Consider the following 24655-nt stretch of genomic DNA (forward strand, 5'->3'; position numbering starts at 1 on the left):
GGGGGGAATGAGCCAGGGGTGGGGGAGAATGAGCCGGGGGGAGAATGAGCCGGGGGGGAGAATGAGCCGGGGGGAGAATGAGCCAGGGGGGAGAATGAGCCTGGGGGGAAAATGAGCCGGGGGAATGGCCCCCAACAGCCAGGGTCAGCGTAAGCACCCTGTGCACCCAGTCAAGTGCCAGAGACCTGAGCATGTGGGGGGTCCACAGGCAGTCAGGGACAACAGCATGCTATGGGTAGGATGTTGCTGAAACCCGGGATCGAACCAGGGACCTTTAGATCTTCAGTCTAACGCTCTCCCAACTGAGCTACTTCGGCCATAAAGGGAAGGATGTTGCTGAAACCCGGGATCGAACCAGGGACCTTTAGATCTTCAGTCTAACGCTCTCCCAACTGAGCTACTTCGGCCATAGCATGCTATGGGTGCCTGGTGCCTGTGCCAATGTCGGAGCCCACGAAAGGGCCCCCTGCTTGCTCAGGGACCCGGCACTTGTGATACTTACCTCTCCCCGCTCTACCTCTGCGGCATCTTCCACATCTCCTGACTGCGACGTTCAGGTTAGAGGGCGCAATAATGTCAAGTCTGTATACCCTCTGCCTGAACACTCACAGTTCAGATAGCTGGAAGATGGCGGCGCCGAGGCGTCCAGACCAGAGCAGCGGAAAGCGAGGAGAGATGAGTGTTTAATTTTCTTTTTTTTTAATGTTTGGAGCAATATATAGGGAGCATCATACACGGAGCATCATATATCTCCAATGTATAATGGTCCTCATATATGGGACTCATACCAGGGTTCCCAAACTCCAGTCCTCAAGGCCCATTAACAGATCATGTTTTCAGGATTTCTTTAGTATTGCTCAGGTGATAATTGCTTCACCTGTGCAATACAAAGGAAAACCTTAAAAAATGATCTGTTGGTGGGCCTTGAGGACTGGAGTTGGGGAACCCTGCATTATACTATATGGAGCAATTTACGTGGCTCATTATACTCTATGAAGCCCATCCTATACTGTATGGCATATTATATGGGACCTATTATATATGGGGCAATATATGGGGCTCATTATTCTTTATGGTGCATTATATAGGGCGCCATTATACAGTTTGGAGCAATATATGGGGCTCATTATACTGTATGAAGAATTATATGGGGTCCATTATTCTGTATGTAGCAATATATGTGGCCATTATTCTGTACATAGCATTATATTAAAGGGAATCTGTCACCTATTTTTTCGAGTATCAGCTGCCGGCACTGCCATCAGGGGCTTATCTACAGCATTCTGTAATGCATTCTGTAATGCTGTAGATAAGCCGCCGATTTAAACTGAAAGAGAAGAAAAATGAATTATAATATACTCACCCAGGGGTGGTCCGGGTCCAGTCTTGGTCCGATGGGTGTCACGGTCCGGTTCGGCGCCTCCCATCTACTAATAATGACATTCTCTTTCCATCGCGGCTCTGGCGCAGGCGTACTTTCTCTGCCCTGTTGAGACAGAGCAGAGTACTGCAGTGTGCAGGCATCGGACCTCTCTGACCTTTCCCGGCACCTGCACACTGCAGTACTCTGCTCTGCCCTTGACAGAGCAGAGAAAGTACGCCTGAGCTGCAACGGGAAGCAAAGAAGAAGCCGTCACCGCTAGAAGATGGGAGGTGCCGGATTGGACCGCGACACCCATCGGACCAAAATCGGACCCGGACCGCCCCTGGGTGAGTATAATATAATTCACTTTTCTTCTCTTTCAGAATGCTGTAAATAAGCCCCTGATGGCGGTTCCGGCAGCTGATAGTCGAAAAAATAGGTGACAGATTCCCTTTAAGGCTCATTATTCTGTATGGGGCAATGCATGTGGCTCATGATACTGTAAGGAGCATTATATGGGGCTCATTATACTGTATGGATCATTATATGGGGTCCATTATTCAGTATGGAGCAATTTATGGGGCTAATTAGTCTGTATGGAGCACAATGAGGTGCCGATAATACTGTATGGAGCAATATATGGGGCTCATTATTCTGCATGGAGCAATATATGGGGTCCATTATACTGTATAGAGCAATATATGGGGTTCATTATACTGTTTGGAGTAATATACAGTATATGGCTCATTATTCTGTATGGAGCACTATGTGGTGCCCATAATACTGTATGGAGCAATATATGGGGCTCATCATTCTGTATGGAGCAATATATGGGGCTCATTATACTGTATGGAGCAATATATGGGGCTCATTATTCTGTATGGAGCGCTATATGGGGCTCATTATTCTGTATGAAGCAATATATGGGGCTCATCACTCTGTGTGGAGCAATATATGGGGCTCATCATTCTGTATGGAGCAATATATGGGGCTCATTATTCTATATGGAGCACTATATGGGGCTCATTATTCTGTATGCAGCACTATATGGGGCTCATTATTCTGTATGGAGCAATATATGGGGCTCATTATTCTGTATGGAGCAATATATGGGGCTCATTGTTCTGTATGAAGCAGTATATGGGTCTCATTATTCTGTATGGAGCACTATATGGGGTTCATTATTCTGTATGGAGCACTATATGGGGCTCATTATTCTGTATGGAGCACTATATGGCGCTCATTATTCTGTATGGAACAATATATGGGGCTCATCACTCTGTATGGAGCAATATATGGGGTTCATCATTCTGTATGGTGCAATATATGGAGCTCATTATTCTGTATGGAGCAATATATGGGGCTCTTTAATCTGTATGGAGCAATATATGGGGCTCATTATTCTGTATGGAGCACTATATGGGGCTCATTATTTTGTATGGAGCACTATATGGGGCTCATTATAAACATTATTATAGAAAGCACCAAATTGTCTCGCGACTTGTCACTGCATCCTGCGTACCTGCAAACACCACATAGCCACACTCTCTCTAACATCCCACATCATCCCATCAGCCAGAGCCACCGGACTACTACCCCTAATATCCCACATCATCCTGTCAGAGCCACTAGACTACTACCACTAATTTACCACATCATCCCGTCAGCCAGAGCCACTGGACTACTACCACTAATATCCCACATCATCCCATCAACCAGAGCCACTGGACTACTACCACTAATATCCCACATCATCCCATCAGCCAGAGCCACCGGACTACTACCCCTAATATCCCACATCATCTCGTCAGAGCCACCGGACTACTACCCCTAAAATCTCACATCATCCCGTCAGCCAGAGCCACCAGACTACTACCCCTAATATCCCACATCATCCCGTCAGAGCAACTGGACTACTACCACTAGTATCCCACATCATCCCATCAGCTAGAGCCACCAGACTACTACCCTTAATATCTCACATCATCCCGTCAGAGCCAACATTATCAACATTAATTAAAATGACACATGGGTTGGAGAAATCTGTCTTGTGTTTCTTTTTTTTTATCTGTGTTTGAATTTTTAAGTTAATGAAATGCTTCATGCCAGACAAAGAGAAGTTCCTGATTCTGGGCTCCCCCTGCAGTCTGTGTCAGAGGGTGGTCTGTGTTAGCAGGGTAATAAATTGTGTTATTCCCAGCTTTACAGAAGGACGATAACACCATAGAAATGATAAGAATAATAGGCCTCAGTTACCACAACTGTCTACAAGGAAAACTGTTGCTCTTAACAACCAATCACAGCTTAGCTTTCATCTTTTAAACAGCTCTGGTGAAATGAAAGATGCTTAGTGATTGGTTGCTATGGGCAACACAGGCAGTGTAACCTGTTGTGGTCAAGAAGATGTGCCTATGAAATAGATATATTAGATATTTATTATATATATACACAGTATATATATATCAGATATGTATTATACTGTATATATAGTGTATGTAAATTAGGTATTTATTATACGGGGCTTTGCGTGTGGAGTGAGTGTGGCTATGCAGAGTGGACAGGGCTATATGGAGTGGGTGTGGCTTGATTCACACACACACACACACACACATACACTCATTTTTATATATACATATATATATATATATATATAGATGGTCACAATGTGATTATACAACATGCAATTAAAATATTAGGTATTAAAGGATCATATCCAAAAACCTACTAATTAGGTCTGCTACAGATAATAACTGAATGTATTACAAGCAGCCAAGGTCAGTGTTAGTGTTTGGATTTGGACCCTGCTCTCCACCCCACTGAATTTGGCACTTACTGTATATCATACAGTGACTGTCAATTACAGGGTATTGTACAAAGTCATGATGGGTATGGTCTATAGTGCTTGTTAGTTACAGCCAGTTGGCACAAGCACTAGGCAGTTACAGTCTATTGGCATATATACTAGTGGGGTCACAAAATTCAGGGTATTTCTCAAACAGTGCCAGTTATTTTGATAATAAAAAATACTCTGCCTGAACCTCAAATTAGATTCTAGCTATACTGCATTTGGCCATTAGGTCAGGAATATACTCTTGAAAAATATAAAGTATCAAGACATGCAGTATCCTAGATGATGAAATGGTCCACTTGAAACATATCTGTCACCACCTTTTTTTTACAGTTGGAAAGTGCAGTGTGCAAAAAAATGTTGAAAGCTATATGTATGTATACATCTTCAGTTCTGGAAGTAAATGGCAGACAGAGCCAACTGTATAAATAAATGTATGGATAGTATATTTTTGTTTGAATCTAAACCTAATAGACAAACAAAATATCCCCTTTAAAAAAGACAACAACTTCATTAAGCACAAGTCATCTGTATGTGATTATAAAAGTGTTTGAATGATCTATTGAAAATATGTAGATGATATCTTTGTCATTCCATGCAGAATTCATCCTTCCCTAAAATATATTACCGTACTAACTTATAGTCCAGATGGACTGAGAATTTAGCCCAGTTAAAGGTTTATTCCCATCAGACACATGTATGACATGTAAACAGAATATGCCAGAAATTTTGAAAACCGACATACAAATAGGATATCTGAGTCAATAGTGTCAGTATGATCAATTACTCAGAAAGATAGCTAATGACACAGAATCCATCCAAAAATAGGGGTTTATTACAAATCAATTCAATTTTTATTAAACAGTTATAATAGATAATAACATGGCATTAGAATGAGCAAAATAGCAGCAGCTAAAACAAACAGTGCATAAAAAAGTGAGGATGCGCTGGTTAGAAAAACACGTGTCCTTAAGCAACATCTGCAATACGAAAAATTAGTAGACAAAAACAGTAGGCATGCAGCTCACAGGGCCATAGGTGTAATACCTAAAATAGATAATTAGGGTCAGGCAAAATGGCCTGATATTTTAAATAAAGTGCTCCGTGTGCATGTAAGGGAGTGAGATATGATGTCTTTCTTGCTTCCCTTCCTCGGATTGCCCCTTCGAATGTTAATGTTTACATATTGCTAATTGATAATGTTTACGACTGCCTGCGGTACTGCTACATAGAAATAAGTATTATCGCTCGTCGGATATGGTATTGCCACAAGTATATCTGTGTTACTATTCTGTAGAGGACTGTTTTATATTGCCTTATGTTCCTTTGGTATAATATGTGTGATTAATGTTTATGTACAGTTAGGGTAAGTCAGTGCATCCTTTTTGGGGGGACATTAGAGGAGGGCACTTTAGTATATAGTTTACATAGTTATGGGTAAGTGAAGTTCTGTTGCTGGCCAGTAGATGGGGAGGCATACTAGTGGGCCTTATAGGTATAGCTGATATGATGTTTATACAAGGTTAATTGTAGGAGGGGCTGCCTGGTAGTAAGAGGGGAGCTTGTAGGAAGTTAGGTCACATGGGTCCAGGGTGCCCTCGTGTCCACATGGGCTATAGGCTCGGACAGCTGGGCAGCCACGCTACATTCAAATGCTATAGCCCACGTTAACCACGGCCACTGTGTGTCATAGCAGTGGGCCAGTGCAGGAAAGGAAAGATGTGGCGACTTATCGCCTCGGCAGATGTTTTTACGGCAGGAGACAGTTGGACAGCTGAGATGAAGCAAGTTTGAGCTTCAACGAGTTTGGTATAGATGGGCTGGATGCTTTACCAGAGGCAACCAAACCTGGTGACTGATGATTTTGAGTCTGGGGCGAAACAGGCAGAAGGAATTGTCATCATGGCAAGGTCAGGCCAGGAAGGAACTGGGAAGCAGTCTAGTGCGGTCCGGTGTGTACTGCACAGAAGAGACAGTCAGAAAGGGAAAGATGAGGAAACCAGTAAATGTCACGATGTACCAACTGTGAATGTAACGTGTGAAGTACTCAGTAAAGAAAGTGTTAAAGTTAATTTGGACTGTGTATCCATTGCTGGGGTCGCCTGAAGGAGGGACCGTCATTGCCTGGGAAGTGCCCAGAGGAAGCTGAATCTGGAGATGCAGGTATGCTAGAAAGAAGAGTACAGTTTTCTGTAGGGGATGGACTGGACCTAGATATTGTGACTATTCAGGTCACAACTACAGTCCTGTCCCTCCCTTACATGCATATGGCTATTGGCTAGATGTACAAAAGATTGAATAAGCCCCAAGATCGGATGTATTATATATAAACAAAAATAACTATATGATGATACATTGGGACATGATGTCATCAAGATGCAGGCATGCAGGCAAGACACAGGAAGGCCTGACGCGTGTTTCACCGCCTTGGCTTCGTCAGGATATGCCAGAAATGTCCAATAGATGCAGGTCACACTATTAGATCCATCTCAAGAATAGCAGTCCGTCATGCGCCTCTGAGAACTGAGAATGGAAAGGTGGTCACTGGCCATTCATGCTCAACTTTCCTACATTTTCTTAGCTTGTTATTAGCATTTTGCAGTAATTCCTAAGCAAGCAAGTATAGATTTCTGTGCACTGACCTCTCAGACAACATTCAAAGGGACCCCAGTCTCAAGGGGGCCCGTATCTATCAGATATTTATGGCATATCTTGTGAGGCATTAGAGAGTGAGTATATATTAACCCCTTCACCCCCAAGGGTGGTTTGCACGTTCATGACCGGGCCAATTTTTACAATTCTGACCACTGTACCTTTATGAGGTCATAACTCTGGAACGCTTCCATGGATCCCGGTGATTCTGACATTGTTTTCTTGTGACATATTGTACTTCATGTTAGTGGTAAAATTTCATTCAAATAACTTGCGTTTATTTGTGAGAAAAACGGAAATTTGGCGAAAATTTTGAAAATTTCGCAATTTTCCAACTTTGAATTTTTTTGCCCTTAAATCACAGAGATACGGCACACAAAAAACTTGATAACTAACATTTCCCACATGTTTACTTTACATCAGCACAATTTTGGAACCAAAATTTTTTTTTGTTAGGAAGTTATAAGGGTTAAAAGTTGACCAGCGATTTCTCATTTTTACAACACCATTTTATTTTTAGGACCACATCACATTTGAAGCCACTTTGAGGGGTCTATATGATAGAAAATACCCAAAAGTGACACCATTCTAAAAACTGCACCCCTTAAGGTGCTCAAAACCACATTCAAGAAGTTTATTAACCCTTTAGGTGCGTCACAGGAATTTTTTTGAATATTTAAAAAAAAATGAACATCTAACTTTTTTTCATAAAAAAAATACTTCAGGTTCAATTTTTTTTATTTTACCAAGGGTAGCAGGAGAAATTGAACTGAAAAAGTTATTGTGCAAAACTCCTGATGTACCAAAACAGTGGAAACCCCCCACAAATGACACCATTTTGGAAACTAGACCCCTAAGGAACTTATCTAGATGTGTGGTGAGAACTTTGAACCCCCATGGGCTTCACAGAAGTTTATAACATAAAGCCATACAATTAAAAAATCATATTTTTTCCACAAAAATGATCTTTTCACCCTCAATTCTTATTTTTCCAAGGGTAACAGGACCCTAAAAGTTATTGTGCAATTTGTCCCGAGTACGCTGATACCCCACATGTGGGGGAAACCACTATTTGGGCGCATGGCAGAGCTCGGAAGGGAAGCAGCGCCATTTGACGTTTTTGGCTGGAATTGAGATCGGACACCATGTCGCGTTTGGAAAACTCCTGATGTACCAAAACAGTGGAACCCCCCCACAAATGACACCATTTTGGAAACTAGACCCCCTAAGGAACTTATCTAGATGTGTGGTGAGCACTTTGACCCCCCCAGTGCTTCACAGAAGTTTACAACGCCCGGGCGTGAAAATAAAAAATTTGTATTTTTTCCACAAACATGATCTTTTAGTCACCATTTTTTTATTTTCCCAAGGGTACCAGGAGAAATTGGACCCCAAAAGTTGTTGTCCAATTTGTCCTGAGTATGCTGATACCCCATATGTGGGAGAAAACTACTGTATGGGCACACGTCGGGGCTCGGAAGGGAAGTAGTGACGTTTTGGAATGCAGACTTTGATGGAATGGTCTGCGGGTGTCATGTTGCCTTTGGAGAGCCCCTAATGTACCTAAACAGTGGAAACCCCACACAAATGACACCATTTTGTAAACTAGACCCCCCAAGGAACTTATCTAGATGTGTGGTGAGCACTTTGAACCCCCAAGGGCTTCACAGAAGTTTATAATGCCAGGGCATGAAAATAAAAAAATCGTATTTTTTCCACAAACATGATCAATTAGTCCCCAATTTTTTTTATTTTCCCAAGGGTAACAGGAGAAATTGAACCCCAAAAGTTGTTGTCCAATTTGTCCTGAGTACGCTGACACCCCATATGTGGGAGAAAACTACTGTATGGACACACGTCGGGGCTCGGAAGGGAAGCAGTGACGTTTTGGAATGCAGACTTTGATGGAATGGTCTGCGGGTGTCATGTGCGTTTGGAGAGCCCCTGATGTACCTAAACTATTGAAACTCCCCACAAGTGACCCCATTTTGGACACTAGACCCCCCACGGAACTTATCTAGATGTGTGGTGAGCACTTTGAACCCCCAAGTGCTTCACAGAAGTTTATAACACTCGGACGTGAAAATAAAAAAATCACCCCACGTGGGCGCCGCTGATCGCGGTAGACGTACTATCCCGTCCACGGTCATACGGGCCCGGTACCGTGGACGGGATAGTACGTCGGATGTCAGGAAGGGGTTAATTATTTTAACAGTATTGCTGCCCATGGGCTTCTTTTCACTTAACGTAAATAACCCCCTTTAAGCAGAATCTAAAAATGTAGTTGTGACTGTAGTCCATTAAAATAATTTTCTTCCTCCATGTTACTTGCAAACATTGGTTTCTGTTTTCTCAATGTGATTGCCTGTATCACTGCGCAAACTGTCACGATTCCTCCTATCAGTATGTCTAGACACAGTGAAGGACAGTTCTGACATTCAATCTAGGACAGGGGCGTGCTGAGCTGTCAGTATTGTGATTAACAGCTCAGCCGTCCAATCAGATGTTGGGGCGTGCTGAACTGTCAGTGTCTTGAGTGACATTTTAGCCAACTAATCAAGACCAGGGTGTGCTGGGGTTTCATCCATATGTTTTCTGTTGGGAGTAATTAACTGGCTATTTAGCCAGCTCTTTGTCTTAGTTGCTGTCAGTTGTAGGTTTGCTCAAGAGGTGTCTGTTTGGTCTTTGTTCCTAGTCTTTTATTCTGATCTTTGCTGCTCGATCTTGGATTTTCCTTGACTATCCATTTGCCTAGGCCTTTTGTTGTGTTCTGCTACCTTCTTGGAATTCTGACCTCAGACTGTTACCTGGCTATGCCTTCACCCCTCTGTCTATGATGTATCCTCCTGGCTTTTGACCTCGGACCCCTAACTATCCAACCTATCGGCTTGTACATGAGTAGTGACTAGCATCACACAAACAATGTGGTCACTGGTTATTTTCTAACATATTGGTGGTTCTCCAGGAATAAGAAATAGGTTTATTTTTTTCAACCCACAGAGCTCTGCTGCTTTATCAGTAAAAGGAAATAATCTATTCTCCCTTCATTTCACAGGCAGACGCAAGATTAATAAGAAAAGCTCTGCAGTGTGGAGACCAAAAAACTAAGCTGCCATATAATTGGAGAACGCTTTTACCAAAAAAGCAAAGCCTATATATCGATGTCAAAACCAATTAAGTAAACATATAATAAAAAAAAAAAAAAAAATGATAGCCATTGCAATGCCAGGGGTCAGAAAGCAAAACAAAATAAAACAAATCTCATCCTTAAAAGTAAAAAGCTTGTGTCCTAAAGAGAAACATAAAAGAGACAAAGGAATGTTGCTTTCTTCCAATATTTGCATATTTTCCCTATAGATAATGCTCATACCCGGGTCCAGTAGTGGCTGCTACCTCTGAACTTCCTAAAGCTATACCAGTGAAGAAAGCTGACATAGACAAAGTTAGAAAGAGGAAAGTGCCTAGAATAAGGAATGTAGATATTACTTAATGATGACGTTGATTCGTATACAGTTCCCTATTTTTTAAGCAATACTAATGAATCAACTTAGCATGTGCTGGCAAATGATTTTATGACGTATTTATAGAACATTTTTGCACAGAAAAACGTGATATATGAATACTTTAACTTCAAAGTTCATAACCAGGGCATACAGTAACAAGTAACCATTAGGCCCCATATCAAAATGTGGAATGGAGCCCTAGAAAAGCTGCTGATTGATCTCCCTTATGCAGTGTGAAAGTGATGTCACAGTATGTGGATAATGCACACTGCAATGTCGCAGTACAGGTATAATGGACACAGTAATGTTGCAGTACATGTATACAAGACACAGTAATGTTGCAGTACATGGATAATGCTCATTGTAATGTCCCAGTACAGGTATAATGGACACAGTGATGTCACAGTATGTGGATAATGCACACTGCAATGTCGCAGTACAGGTATAATGGGCACAGTAATGTTGCAGTACACGTATACAAGACACAGTAATGTCGCAGTACGTGGATAATGCACATTGCAGTGTCGCAGTACAGGTATAATGGACACAGTGATGTCACAGTACAGATATAATAGACACAGTAATGTCGCAGTATGTGCTGTAAGGTAGCGCTCACTGAGTGTATTGGGGGACACTCACTTGGCTGCAGATAAACCAGATCTGGCACAGGCTTTTCACATAACACAGTCCATACGGTTTATTGTATATGGCATAAACCATGGCAGCATGAGGAAATGATAACAGTCTTACAGCAGACCAAACAAATGTTCATAGTGGAGCTCCGCTCCCATAGCCCTGTGTTCACACAGGCTGTGCTTTGTACAGCAATCAGACTCAACAGTCTCTCAGTTAATTCCCCCTGTCCAAGATACCTCTTGGAGCTCCTGCTGCCGACTCGCTGTTAGTCCTTTCTCTCAGGGAAGCGGCCGCACTGGGCTCACCGTTCCGGACAGTGCCTTAGTCACTAGGCCACCTCACGGTTCCAGAACCACAGTGTCATGATCCCAGTGCAGGTTTTTGAGCTACACACCGGGGGTTAATGTCTGGAGCTCTGTGCAGGTTTTGACCTGCACACTTGGGGTTAATGATTGTGGCCTCTTTCTGGTTCTGGGAGAGCTTCATAAACCCCTGGGTAGCTTCAATCCCTGCCAGTTATACTTTTGCCTTTGGCCTAGTGTGCTGACCCCCGTGTGCCTGTTTGTTGCTATAGCTTGTTTATATGGTTCTGACCCGATTCTGTTTCCCGTTGTGAGTTTGCCTGTTGATTTTGTACTGCGTTATTATCTGTGTATGACTCATTGCCTGTGACCTGACTACTCTCTGCTCACCCCTCTGGTACCTTGCAGCTATATCTGTGTGTGACTCATTGGCTACGTCCTGACTATTCTCACTGTCTATGCCCCTTGGTAACTTTGTCTCGCAGTTACTCTGCTAGGAATTGTCTTGCAGCTCCTAGCTCTGTGGAGTTTAAGCCACGCCTCTAGCAGTCACGTGCTTCAGGTCCTGCGGGTCTGAAGTACACATCTATTCGGTTGCTGCCCGCTCCACAGGTAGCTTTGAGCACTGTTCGCTTTACTCAGGACACGCGCACTGGCTCAATGAGCAAGTTCAGTGCGGTGTCTCTGACACACAGCTGGACAGTGGCTCCCCAAACGCAGTCTGTCACAGACGCTGCTCTCACACGTGGCCTTCCAGGACCTTCCACATGGACCAATCAGATCCAGGCACTCTCCCCCCATGTGACCAGACCTCAGGCACATTATATGGTACATAACCACACCCACAGGTGATCACATGGCTCTGACCTCATTGCAGGTCCTTTAAGACACCCAACCATACACACACATATACTTTAGGCATTCAGACACATGCCCCTGGGTGGGTTTGTATGTGGCTGGTCCCACCCATCTCACCAAGTCACCTAGAAGCTTTCCCAATACACAGCAACAAACCCTCAGCAGTATTATCTGCTGATCAACACATGTTCCAGCTTCCATCACAAGGCACCCACCCTTGTGATACATATCGGCCATTTACAATCTTGCCGCTCACCATTTCCCCATCACAATAAAGGAAACGCCTGCATGCATGTCCTGGGAAGCCCATACAGCGCCCCCTAGCTGTCACAGGGGTCACTGCATCACAGTGGATAATGCATATTGCAATGTTGCAGTACAGGTATAATGGACATAGTAATGTTACAGTAGAGGTATACTAGACACAGTAATGTCGCAGTACAGGTATAATGTAAATAGTGATGTCACAGTACAGGGATAATGCACACTGAAATGTTGCAGTACAGGTATAATGCACACAGTGATGTCACTGTATAGGGATAATGCACAAAGCAATGTCAAAGTTCAGAGACAATGGACACTGTACTGTCATAGTACCGGGAAAATGCCCACAATAATATAATAGTATAGGGATAATGCACATGACAATGTCACAGTACAGACATAAAGGGTGAAGTGATATCAAAGAACAGGGATAATACACACTGCAATGTCGCAATACAGGTACAATAGACACAGTACAGGTATAACGGACACAGTGATATCACGGTATAAGAATAATGTATACAGTGATGTCAGTTTGTGGATAATGCATACTGAAATGTTGCCGCACAGGCATAATGATTACAATGATGTCACAGTACAGGGATAATGCACAAAGCAGTGTCGCAGCTCAGGGATAATGTACACAGTGCTTTTACAGTACAGGGATAATGCATACTGCAATCTCACAGTACAGAAAAATGAACACAGTAATGTCACCATACAGGTATAATGCACACAAACGAGTCACCGTACAGGTATAACGTACACAAACAAGTTACCATACAGAGAACATAGAATCCAAATCCATTTCAAACATTTGTATATTTATTTATCAAAAAGTAGACACATATCAGAGATACAGGATAGTAAAAAGAATCAATAAAATGGGTAATCACATAAGGCCCGATACTAGAAAAAACAAGTGGACGGCCTGTATTGGGTATGGTTGTCCAAACAAATTCCGCAGGGAATATATGGTTCTATGTGTGAAATGCTGTGTTAATCCCGTCTCCATACTATAAGATTTCATGAGGCATTCTCTATGTACTTTACTAATAATGGAATAAGGATGTTCTTTTGGAGTATTTTTCATATATATGTCTTTTCTGTGTTTTTCACAGCAAGACGCTCCAAGCCTCATATGGACTATAAGGCACAAGAACAGGCTTGGTTACATCAAATTGATGAGGTTTTTAATGATAAACCTGGTACTATTGTGGCTACGAGCAGCAGAGACCTCAGGGAGGCAGGCAGAAAAATTAGATCACTTTTAAATCGGCGAACCAAGACTTGGTGGAATCGCGCATTCCTCCAGAAATACATTGAAAAGGGCCTCATTCCACGAGGACTTAGGGTTCAAGTGTTCCCTTCTTTCCCCATCGAGGACTCAGAGATTAAACGGAAGTGGGAAGACTTATCCAGTGCATGTTCAAGGGGGTTCATGGAACTCCTCATCCAACTGAATGAAAAAACCATAGCTGGCCTTGATCAAGAGATTGAGGAGCTACAAAACTTAATCAAAAAAGACATGTCCAGCGATGAATTGGTTTCATTCAATCGTGAGTTGGATCTTGATTTCACCAAATGGGAGAAAGAAATCTGCGAGATAAAAACAACATTTTTTTCGAGGGATATGAGTGATTATCAATCCGAAACAGTGTACAGATGGAATCGTAGATTCAAATCATCAAGGAACCCTAAACGGGGGAGATCATTTTCCGTTACCTCATATGCATCCAGTGAAGGATCGGTTAAATCCAACCCGAAATCCCTGGAAACACGTTTAGGTACTAATCGGGAAGCACAAACCAATAAAATTAAATCTTTTCCATCTAAGAAAACTGAGAAACCCAAAAGCCAAACACTTCAGGTAATCAACCTGTCTAATCATGCGTTAACTCCGATTCAAGTTGAAGTATTATCTAAAGGCTTAGCGTTTTCTCCCACCAACCCTTTTGATCTACTTACAGCTGTAAAAGACCTGTACCTATTTTCCCGCAAAATAATTCTAAAAAAATTTCACAACAGTAAGAAACAGGATCCACTCACTAATACTCAGTTGGAGGAGGAGGCCCTTTCTGCATTGGAGGAGCTATTGGGGGAGCAAGAGCTTAAATCCACAGGTATGTTTCCACAAACTATACGTCCGAAATCCACTAGGTTCCCTCCCTTGTTTCTATGTCCAGCAGTGGAGATTTTCACAAGGTTGGTTATTGAGGATTTTGGTAAGATCTCCACGAGACCTAATCCTGATAACCTCACGGGACAACAACGTGTGGCCATTGAGGAATTAAAATCCTTTTCGGACATAGTGATAAAACCTGCGGACAAGGGAGGGAACATAGTGGTTTGGCCTCAGGAAATGTATGAAAAGGAGGCTAACAGACAACTTCGAGACAGAGTGATGTATTGTAAATTAGATCGTAGCCCTTTGAAAGCCTTTTCTGACATTCTGGAGGAGATCCTTTTTAGGGCCCTAGAACAGGGTATTATCCCTAAACATATTTTTGAGGGCCTTCTAACTAAATTTCCAAGTATCCCCTCCATATTCTTTGTGCCCAAGATTCACAAGGACCCCCTCGATCCGCCGGGACGTCCTGTAGTGTCAGGCATAGGAGGGCTGTGCGAACCAGTATGTCAATTCATTGACCACTATTTAAAACCACTTGTGGAGGCACTTCCCTCCTATGTCAGGGACACGACGGACGTCCTGGCACGGATCGATGGGATGTCCTTGGAATCAGATGTGTTCCTCGTTACTGCGGACATCGAGTCATTATACACATGTATCCGCCATCAAGACGGTATCGATGCCTGCAGGTTTTTTCTGAGGAGCAGCAGCTGGGATGGCCATACATGTGATTTGGTGTTGGAGTTACTTGAATACGTCCTCACACATAACTTTTTCGTTTTTAAGGACGTTTTTTATTTACAGCAGTGCGGCACTGCCATGGGCGCGGCCTGTGCCCCTTCTTTCGCTGGCCTTTTCCTGGGATACTGGGAGCGGGAGGTCTTTGCGGGGGAGGGGGGACAGGCCGTTGAACATGTGCAGTGCTGGCTGCGATACATCGATGACTTGCTCATGGTGTGGCAGGGGTCACAACAACATCTTAAAGAATTTATGGAGAGTTTAAATAATAATGGCTATAGCATCAAATTAACTTATACTTGTAGCAATTCTGAGGTGGATTTCCTGGATATCAAGATCCGGGTGGACCCTGCATCTAATCTGCAGACTGACGTATACAGGAAGCCCACCTCAGTTAACTCACTCCTCCATGCGGGATCCTGCCACCCATGGGCAACCATTAGGGCCATCCCAGTTGGCCAATTCTTACGAATCAGGCATATTTGCTCTTCAGAGGAAACATTTTTGGATCAAGCTGGGGAACTTAGAGATCGTTTCCTTAAACGGGGCTACAGTCGGCGCTGTGTCAAGAAGGGCTTTGACAGAGCAAGAAAAACAAATCGGTTGGCCCTTCTACAACCAAATATTAGCAAGAAAAAACAAGAGCAGGGTAATGTTAGGTTCATCTCAACCTTTAATGGGGGATGGAATCAAATGAGGAACATACTTACCAAACATTGGAATATACTGAAGACGGAGTCCTCATTGACGAATATAATCTCTGAGTATCCACTTATGACATACCGTAGAAGTCCCAATTTAGGGGACATACTGGTACGTTCACATTATGTCCCACACATCAAAAATCCTTTTGATTCTCGTGGTCCCCCTATGGGATGTTATCCCTGCGGTAATTGCGTCGCATGTAAGAATGTCGTACGGACATCATCTTTTCAATCTGTAGATGGAACAAAAACCTACTCAGTTAAACAACATATAACTTGTAACACTGCTCAGGTCATCTACTATGCAACGTGTGGGTGTCCGAAAGTTTATGTAGGTCTCACGAGTCGCCAATTAAAATTACGCGTTCGTGAACATGTCCGCGACATCCTTGCATCAAAGACGATAACTGATTTGACACAGCTAAAAACCATACCCAAACGCTATAAATTAGTGCATAACAGTGATCCCAAATCTTTTTTGGTAAAAGGCATTCAACACGTAAATAGTGGCATCAGAGGCGGCGACATTAAGTGCCTTCTCGCACAAAAGGAATGTAGATGGATCATGGTCCTTGGGACCATGACACCACAAGGGTTAAATGAATCAGTCAGCTTTGCGCCATTTTTATGATCTATAAAATTATTTCTGCCTGCCATCCCTAGTTAGGTATCTCTCCTTCTCGCCCTTTCTTTTAATTCACATTCATGTTTTTATAGTGTAAGTGTATTTGGTCTTTGCACTTATTTTTATTTGTCGATTGTCTGGCTACAGATAACGCTAATCATTCCCTTTGACGGTTTGGAGTGGAAAGCTTCATTATGATGTCAACAGTACGTGATATGGGATCGACGTGAGAAAATCATCATCGAACCTGTAATGACACATGACTATGTGTTTGGCAAATCATCTGCAGAAACATTTTGAAGCATGTAAACAGAGGACTTGATATGAATAGAAGGATATGTATTTGTGGTCACATCCTGTCTGCTTCTCATTATCATATAACAATTTTTCTGTTTGATGAATATACATACATTTACTGTTAGCATTGATATATGGGTCATCATTTTTGTTTAACATATATATCATTTATGTGTAGTACACGTATAGTTAATAAGCATAACGCTCACTCCTATCCTTTTCACCTCCCTTCCTGATTTTCTTCCACCTCCCTCCCCCTCCCCTTCTCCTCCCCCTTTTTCTTAGCTTATATGAGATTAGATCATCTGTTGTGGTGTGATCCTGTCATGGTGGGATTTATGTGCACCACACGGCACATTGACGTGTTACACATGGGGCAGAGGCTGCCTGGGTGACGGTCTAGCGCCGACCGTCTCCACGTGGCGTCTGTTTACTGCGACCCACACACCGCTGGCTGTTGCCCAGGCAGCGGTCTGGTGCTGGTCGTCCCCGGATGACGTCAGCTGACTGGGAGGCAGCACCAGCGGTACTGCGCATGTGCGAGGTTCCCCCCACTGATAGGCTCACATTGATCAGATGACCGCTCTCTGCCAGATATTTAACTGGGATGTTCACAATCATAGCCACGCCCCCCGAGGAAGCGGTTTTGTATACCGCGAAACGCGCGTAGGGGTATACAAGTTGGCGCCTGCTACACACCAGGATATGATGGGTATGTTTATCCAGCCTATTTAAGCTTACTATGACTTTTTCCGCAGGGTTCATTGTTACATGTTTTACTACATATTGCTGATATGGTGTAGTACTGAGTTCTGAACAAGACTCAGTTTAGTGATATACCACGGCCAATGCAGCGAGCGGTGGTTGCCCTCCTTTTCCTTATTTTCTTACAACAGTGACAGACAATTGTGCTAACTGTCACTTTACTTTTCAACATATGGGGGTGACAAAACCGATCTCAGCACTGGCTGATTTATACCCAGCTCACCAACAATTGGTATTGCGATCCTTTTTCTGGGTTTAATGCAGCATATTATACTGCACAGGGGAAGCCTCCCATAAGCGACCTCTGAACTATATATCGCACCATATATCACCTGGTTGGTGTAATGACTATTTTCAACACTTCTTTATTACCAGTGCTGCATTTCTAATTGCCTTCTCTTTCTCCCGTTTGACCATATATACATTGGATCATTATATACGGGAGTCACACAATTGAAAAATTCCTTTTTTTCTTGCAACACTGGTGATTTACATCTAGTGCATTCATTTATCAGCCACTGGCAGGTGTATTTAGTCACCAACCGGGATTAACACAGCATTTCACACATAGAACCATATATTCCCTGCGGGATTTGTTTGGACAACCATACCCAATACAGGCCGTCCACTTGTTTTTTCTAGTATCGGGCCTTATGTGATTACCCATTTTATTGATTCTTTTTACTATCCTGTATCTCTGATATGTGTCTACTTTTTGATAAATAAATATACAAATGTTTGAAATGGTTTTGGATTCTATGTTCTCTTTTCTCTCATTTAATTGAGAATCGTCTCCATACTATAAGATTTCATGAGGCATTATCTATGTACTTTACTAATAATGGAATAAGGATGCTCTTTTGGAGTATTTTTCATATAAGTTACCATACAGGTATAATGCACACAAACAAGTCACCATACAGGGATAATGCATACAAACAAGTCACCATACAGATATAATGCACACAAACAAGTCACCGTACTGGTATAATGTACACAAACAAGTCACCGTACAGGTATAATGCACACAAACAAGTCACCATACAGGGATAATGCATACAAACAAGTCACCATACAGATATAATGCACACAAACAAGTCACCATACAGGGATAATGCACACAAACAAGTCACCATACAGGTATAATGCACACAAACAAGTCACCATACAGGGATAATGCATACAAACAAGTCACCATACAGATATAATGCACACAAACAAGTCACCATACAGGTATAATGCACACAAACAAGTTACCATACAGGTATAATGCACACAAACAAGTCACCATACAGGGATAATGCATAGAAACAAGTCACCATACAGATATAATGCACGCAAACAAGTCACCATACAGGGATAATGCACACAAACAAGTCACCATACAGGTATAATGCACACAAACATGTCACCATACAGGTCTAATGCACACAAACAAGGCACCATACAGGTCTAATGCACACAAACAAGTCGCCATACAGGTCTAATGCACACAAACAAGTCACCATACAGAGATAATGCACACAAACAAGTCACCATACAGGTATAATGCACACAAACAAGTCATGATACAGATATAATGCACACAAACAAGTCACTATACAGGGATAATACACACAAACAAGTCAGCATACAGGGATAATGCAGACAAACAAGTCACCATACAGGGATAATGCACACAAACAAGTCACCATACAGGTATTGTATAATGCACACAAACAAGTCACCATGCAGGTATAATGCACACAAACAAGTCGCCATACAGAGATAATGCACACAAACAAGTCAACATACAGGTATAATGCACACAAACAAGTCATGATACAAATATAATGCACACAAACAAGTCACCATACAGATATAATGCACACAAACAAGTCAACATACAGGTATAATGCACACAGACAAGGCACCATACAGGTCTAATGCACACAAACAAGTCACCATACAGAGATAATGCACACAAACAAGTCAACATACAGGTATAATGCACACAAACAAGTCATGATACAAATATAATGCACACAAACAAGTCACCATACAGATATAATGCACACAAACAAGTCTCTATACAGAGATAATGCACACAAACAAGTCAACATGCAGGTATAATGCACACAAACAAGTCATGATACAAATATAATGCACACAAACAAGTCAACATACAGATATAATGCACACAAACAAGTCACTATACAGAGATAATGCACACAAACAAGTCACCATACAGGTATAATGCACACAAACAAGTCACCATACAGGTATAATGCACACAAACAAGTCACCATACAGGTATAATGCACACAAACAAGTCACCATACAGGGATAATGCATAGAAACAAGTCACCATACAGATATAATGCACACAAACAAGTCACCATACAGGGATAATGCACACAAACAAGTCACCATACAGGTATAATGCACACAAACAAGTCGCCATACAGGTCTAATGCACACAAACAAGTCACCATACAGAGATAATGCACACAAACAAGTCACCATACAGGTATAATGCACACAAACAAGTCATGATACAGATATAATGCACACAAACAAGTCACTATACAGGGATAATGCACACAAACAAGTCAGCATACAGGGATAATGCAGACAAACAAGTCACCATACAGGGATAATGCACACAAACAAGTCACTATACAGAGATAATGCACACAAACAAGTCACCATACAGGTATTGTATAATGCACACAAACAAGTCACCATGCAGGTATAATGCACACAAACAAGGCACCATACAGGTCTAATTCACACAAACAAGTCGCCATACAGAGATAATGCACACAAACAAGTCAACATACAGGTATAATGCACACAAACAAGTCATGATACAAATATAATGCACACAAACAAGTCACCATACAGATATAATGCACACAAACAAGTCTCTATACAGAGATAATGCACACAAACAAGTCAACATACAGGTATAATGCACACAAACAAGTCATGATACAAATATAATGCACACAAACAAGTCAACATACAGATATAATGCACACAAACAAGTCACCATACAGAGATAATGCACACAAACAAGTCACCATACAGGTATAATGCACACAAACAAGTCACCATACAGGTATAATGCACACAAACAAGTCACCATACACGTATAATGCACACAAACAAGTCACCGTATAGGAATAATGTGTCACGATCCATTTTTGGATCTGTGTCAGAGTTTGGACTCTCATATAAACCTTTTTCCTTTCTGGCCCTTGGGGGTTAATATGGCTTTTTACCCCCGGTGGCCGCTGGTGTTACTACAACTGTAGCTGGTCGGCTGCTGGGTCCCCCCACCCAGTGGCCGCTGGTGTTACTACATGTTTAGTTAGTCAGCAGGTGGTGAGGTGACTACTCCCACTTCCCTTTATAAGGCCACTTGGTCCTGCAATTCCCTGTTGGTAATACTGGTCCTTTGCTAACCAGCCTTGGTGAAGACTGGACCTACCTGGTGCAGAGGGGGTCCAGCTTATCTGGAGCAGTGGTGTTACTGCTGAAAGCTGAGTTCAGGACCCTTTCTCTGCTGCTTGGAGCATTGGCAGCAGACAAAGCTAAGTTTTTTTTTTTAGTTGCTTTAACCCCGTGGTGTCTGTTTTATCTCTCCTTTGGTTTGCAGTGCAATTCACTTTATTCCCTGTCTCACCTCCTGGGAGGGGGTTAGGGTTTAGCTCAGGGCTTAACAGGAGATAGGGACAGGATGAGGACTTGGGCCTCACTACCATCAAGTGTACCCCACGTTAAGGAAAGTCAGGGCACCCCCTTAGCCTGAGGGGAAGTTCAGGGGCCCAGGTTCCACGTCTCCTGTTTTTCCCTACTGCCCCGTGACATAATGCACACAAACAAGTCACCATACAAGTATAATGCGCACAAAAAAGTCATCATACAGCTATAATGCACACAAACAAGTCACCATATAGGAATAATGCACACAAACAAGTCACCATACAGGAATAATGCACACAAACAAGTCACCATACAGATATAATGCACCAAAACACCAAAACAAGTCGCCATACAGAGATAATGCACACAAACAAGTCACCATATAGGGATAATGCACACAGTGATGTCACAGTACAGGGATAATGTACACAGGGATGAATCCAATGTGCACACTGATGTCACAGTGCAAAATTATTCCTCTCACTATTGTTATAACGCACAGATTAATTAAACAGTGATGTCATAGCTCTGGAATAGTATCTAGAATAGAAAAAATACTATGTATTGCAGTCAGAAGCGTGTATCATGCCTACATGAATTAAGAAAGGAGGAATAATGTAGTAATGTCACAGCCTAGTTCTAATGCGCAAAGTAATATTGTGGAGCAAAGGTTATCTTGGGGCTCTATAGAAAGATTTAAATGATTGACTGGGCTGTGGGCAGATTTTCACCGCACATCACAGCCCAGTCAATCAGATGGGTGCGTGCGATTGGGTCACGCCTGGGTGAATCAAGCAAGTCCAGAAGTTCATCTGACGTCAGCACAGGCTGCAGCCGGGGTCACGTGACGCAGACTGAGCAAGCAGCGATAGCGCCACTCAAAGGCACATATGGCAGCAGTATGTATTTACAAAAATACTTATATAAAAGGTGTAAATCAATGGGCGCATTATACAACGTAGTGCACCACCTCTTTAAATACATAAGTTTTTTCATTTCATACAGTCGAGTCGCTCCCCAAACTGATAAATAAGTTTAAGGTCCTGTGACTGTGCTCACCAATCAATAAAAGACACAATACTGGAATACTTTTCTCAAAATAGATATTGCATAATTCAGAACACTGCATGGATCACAGTCCTGGAATAGGCTGAATTTGGCTATCATGTATCATCCAGAAGGTATTGCAAAATGAAATCAGAACCTTCCTTGTTTCTTTTATAGTTCTCACCTTATCAACACACCCAGATCATTATATTTTCATGCTTTATAATCATGTCAAGGAGTCCATTGGAATATTTTCATTTCCTTTTGAGGCTTGCAAATGTTTTTCTCTATGATCAAAGGTGTAAATATAGCGGGTGCAGGAGTTTCAGTTGCACCTGGGCTCAGGAACCTATGGACTTGAGGCCCAAAAGATACAGTACATTTTGTCCATTTGAAAAGACATGCTATTAAACATCTGTGAAAGTTCAGTTCTCAGTTGGAGATTTTGCATTGTATCCCATGAACTTTAAATAAAGACACCATCTATGATATCATCCTAAATCCAATGGCTGTGTTCCTTTCTCTTTTTTTGGCTACTCTGTGATATTTTTTTTCTTTGAAGTTCCAGCTAGGAGGTATTGGGGAGATGGGCCAAGGGGCATCTATTTCTCAAACTAGAGATTCTGATGTGTTTATTCTCCAGCAAAGTTTTCCATCGGGACTTCCCACCTCTTTCTATTCTAGAGCCAGACAGTGACCATAGGGCGAAACAAGATCCGATGTGGTCCCAGGCTGGATTCTCACTGCCTCTCCAGGCTCTGGGTAATTGATAATTCTCTTCCTATGCTTGCCAAACACCACGGGTGTCATCATGAACTATTCTACCATTAACTACATCTCCCATTGCTTGGGCGCCCAGGGCCACGGACCGGGTCACCACTGCTGTGACACATTCCCCTGACACCGGCCTGGTACCGAGTACCCCACAGCCCTGGAGGGCGACCCAATTTGGCATCACAAACAGTATTACGGAGCCCGGTATCCCCGGGTCCTGTGTGTCATAGATTGTGATTGTGAACTGTGTGAAATTGGCGCCAGTTGCCGCCATTGCTGCGCTGCTTGGCGCGCACGGGAAGAAAGAGGCGGGCATTCGTGGGCGGAGTCTGCCGCAGAGCGGAAGAAGTGAAGTGCTGCGTGGGAAGAGAGGACAGCGCGCGAGAGAAGGAGGAGCTGAAGCCTACAGCCTGGAGTGTCGGGCCCGTGCAGCGGCTGCTGGTGAGCTCACACAACCCCCGGCCCTGGCTAACGTTAACTAGGGGGGGGGAGAAGATGTCCGCGCCAAACGGTGATGCAGCGGCAGGCGCCGCTGCCAACCCCACGGTACCGCCAGGAGGAGCTGTCCCCATAATGCTGCTGTCTATGCCCTACTGCCCTACATACCGGGAGCGGCCTGGCTACTGCAGTACTCGGGTAAGTCACATACCCTGAGTGAATTTAAAGAGAGACTGTGCAGCTTATTTAAAGTTTATCCTCTGTCTGAAGACCAGAAAGTGAATATCCTAATTGGACAATTAATGGGTGCCGCACTGAGGGAGGTGAAAGCCTGGCAGGCCACCGATAAAGAGACTGTTGCAAAGGTCCTGGCCAAGCTGAAGAGCACCTTTGACACTCGTACTGCAGCTGAAATCAAGATGAGGTTCTTTGGCTGTAAACAGAAGGCGCAGGACAGTATAAGGGACTATGCTCTCAACCTGCAGGAGGCGCTGCGAGCAGTTAAGGAAGTTGATCCTGACAGTGTGAAGGAGGAAGATAAGCTGTTGAAGGAGCAGTTCATTGAAGGACTCTTGTCCAGTACCCACAGAGGTCAGTTGCGTATCATCACCTTACAAAACCCTGATCTGGACTTTGCTGAATTTAAGGACAGGGCTATTCGGGTACTGCAGGAGTCCACTGACAGCCATCCAGCGCCCCCTAGGCGCCCAGCGATCACCTACCATCAGGAAGCAATGTCTTTCCCTTCCATCACTGTGGAGGCAGATGCACAGACTCTGGATAAAGATCCAACTGAGGAGCTGCATCTTCAAGTCCAGGAGCTGACCAAGGGGATGGCTGCACTTACCAAAACCATGCAGTCCCTGCAAGTGTCCTCCAAAGACAAGATTCAGCTTGCTTCCAGTCCAGAGGATGTCCCGTGGCTCCGGAGGAGGAGAACCCCGCCACTTCGAGGAAGAAACAACGATCGCTATGACCAGGACGGACGTCCCATCTGTCGTCGCTGTTACAAGGCAAGTC

General features: G+C 43.1%; 2 non-coding genes across 2 annotated transcripts; both read right to left on the minus strand.

Moving 5' to 3' along the window:
- Positions 1–244: 244 nt before the first annotated feature.
- Positions 245–317, minus strand: TRNAF-GAA (transfer RNA phenylalanine (anticodon GAA)). The gene has a single exon. It is a non-coding gene; the product is annotated as a tRNA-Phe (tRNA).
- A 17-nt stretch (positions 318–334) lies between these two features.
- TRNAF-GAA (transfer RNA phenylalanine (anticodon GAA)) lies at positions 335–407 on the minus strand. Its single transcript has one exon. It is a non-coding gene; the product is annotated as a tRNA-Phe (tRNA).
- Between the last annotated feature and the right edge of the window lie 24248 nt (positions 408–24655).

Source organism: Dendrobates tinctorius, unplaced genomic scaffold (genome assembly GCF_039654945.1).
Source record: "Dendrobates tinctorius isolate UK_male_01 unplaced genomic scaffold, ASM3965494v1 ptg000007l, whole genome shotgun sequence".
Lineage (NCBI taxonomy): Eukaryota > Metazoa > Chordata > Amphibia > Anura > Dendrobatidae > Dendrobates > Dendrobates tinctorius.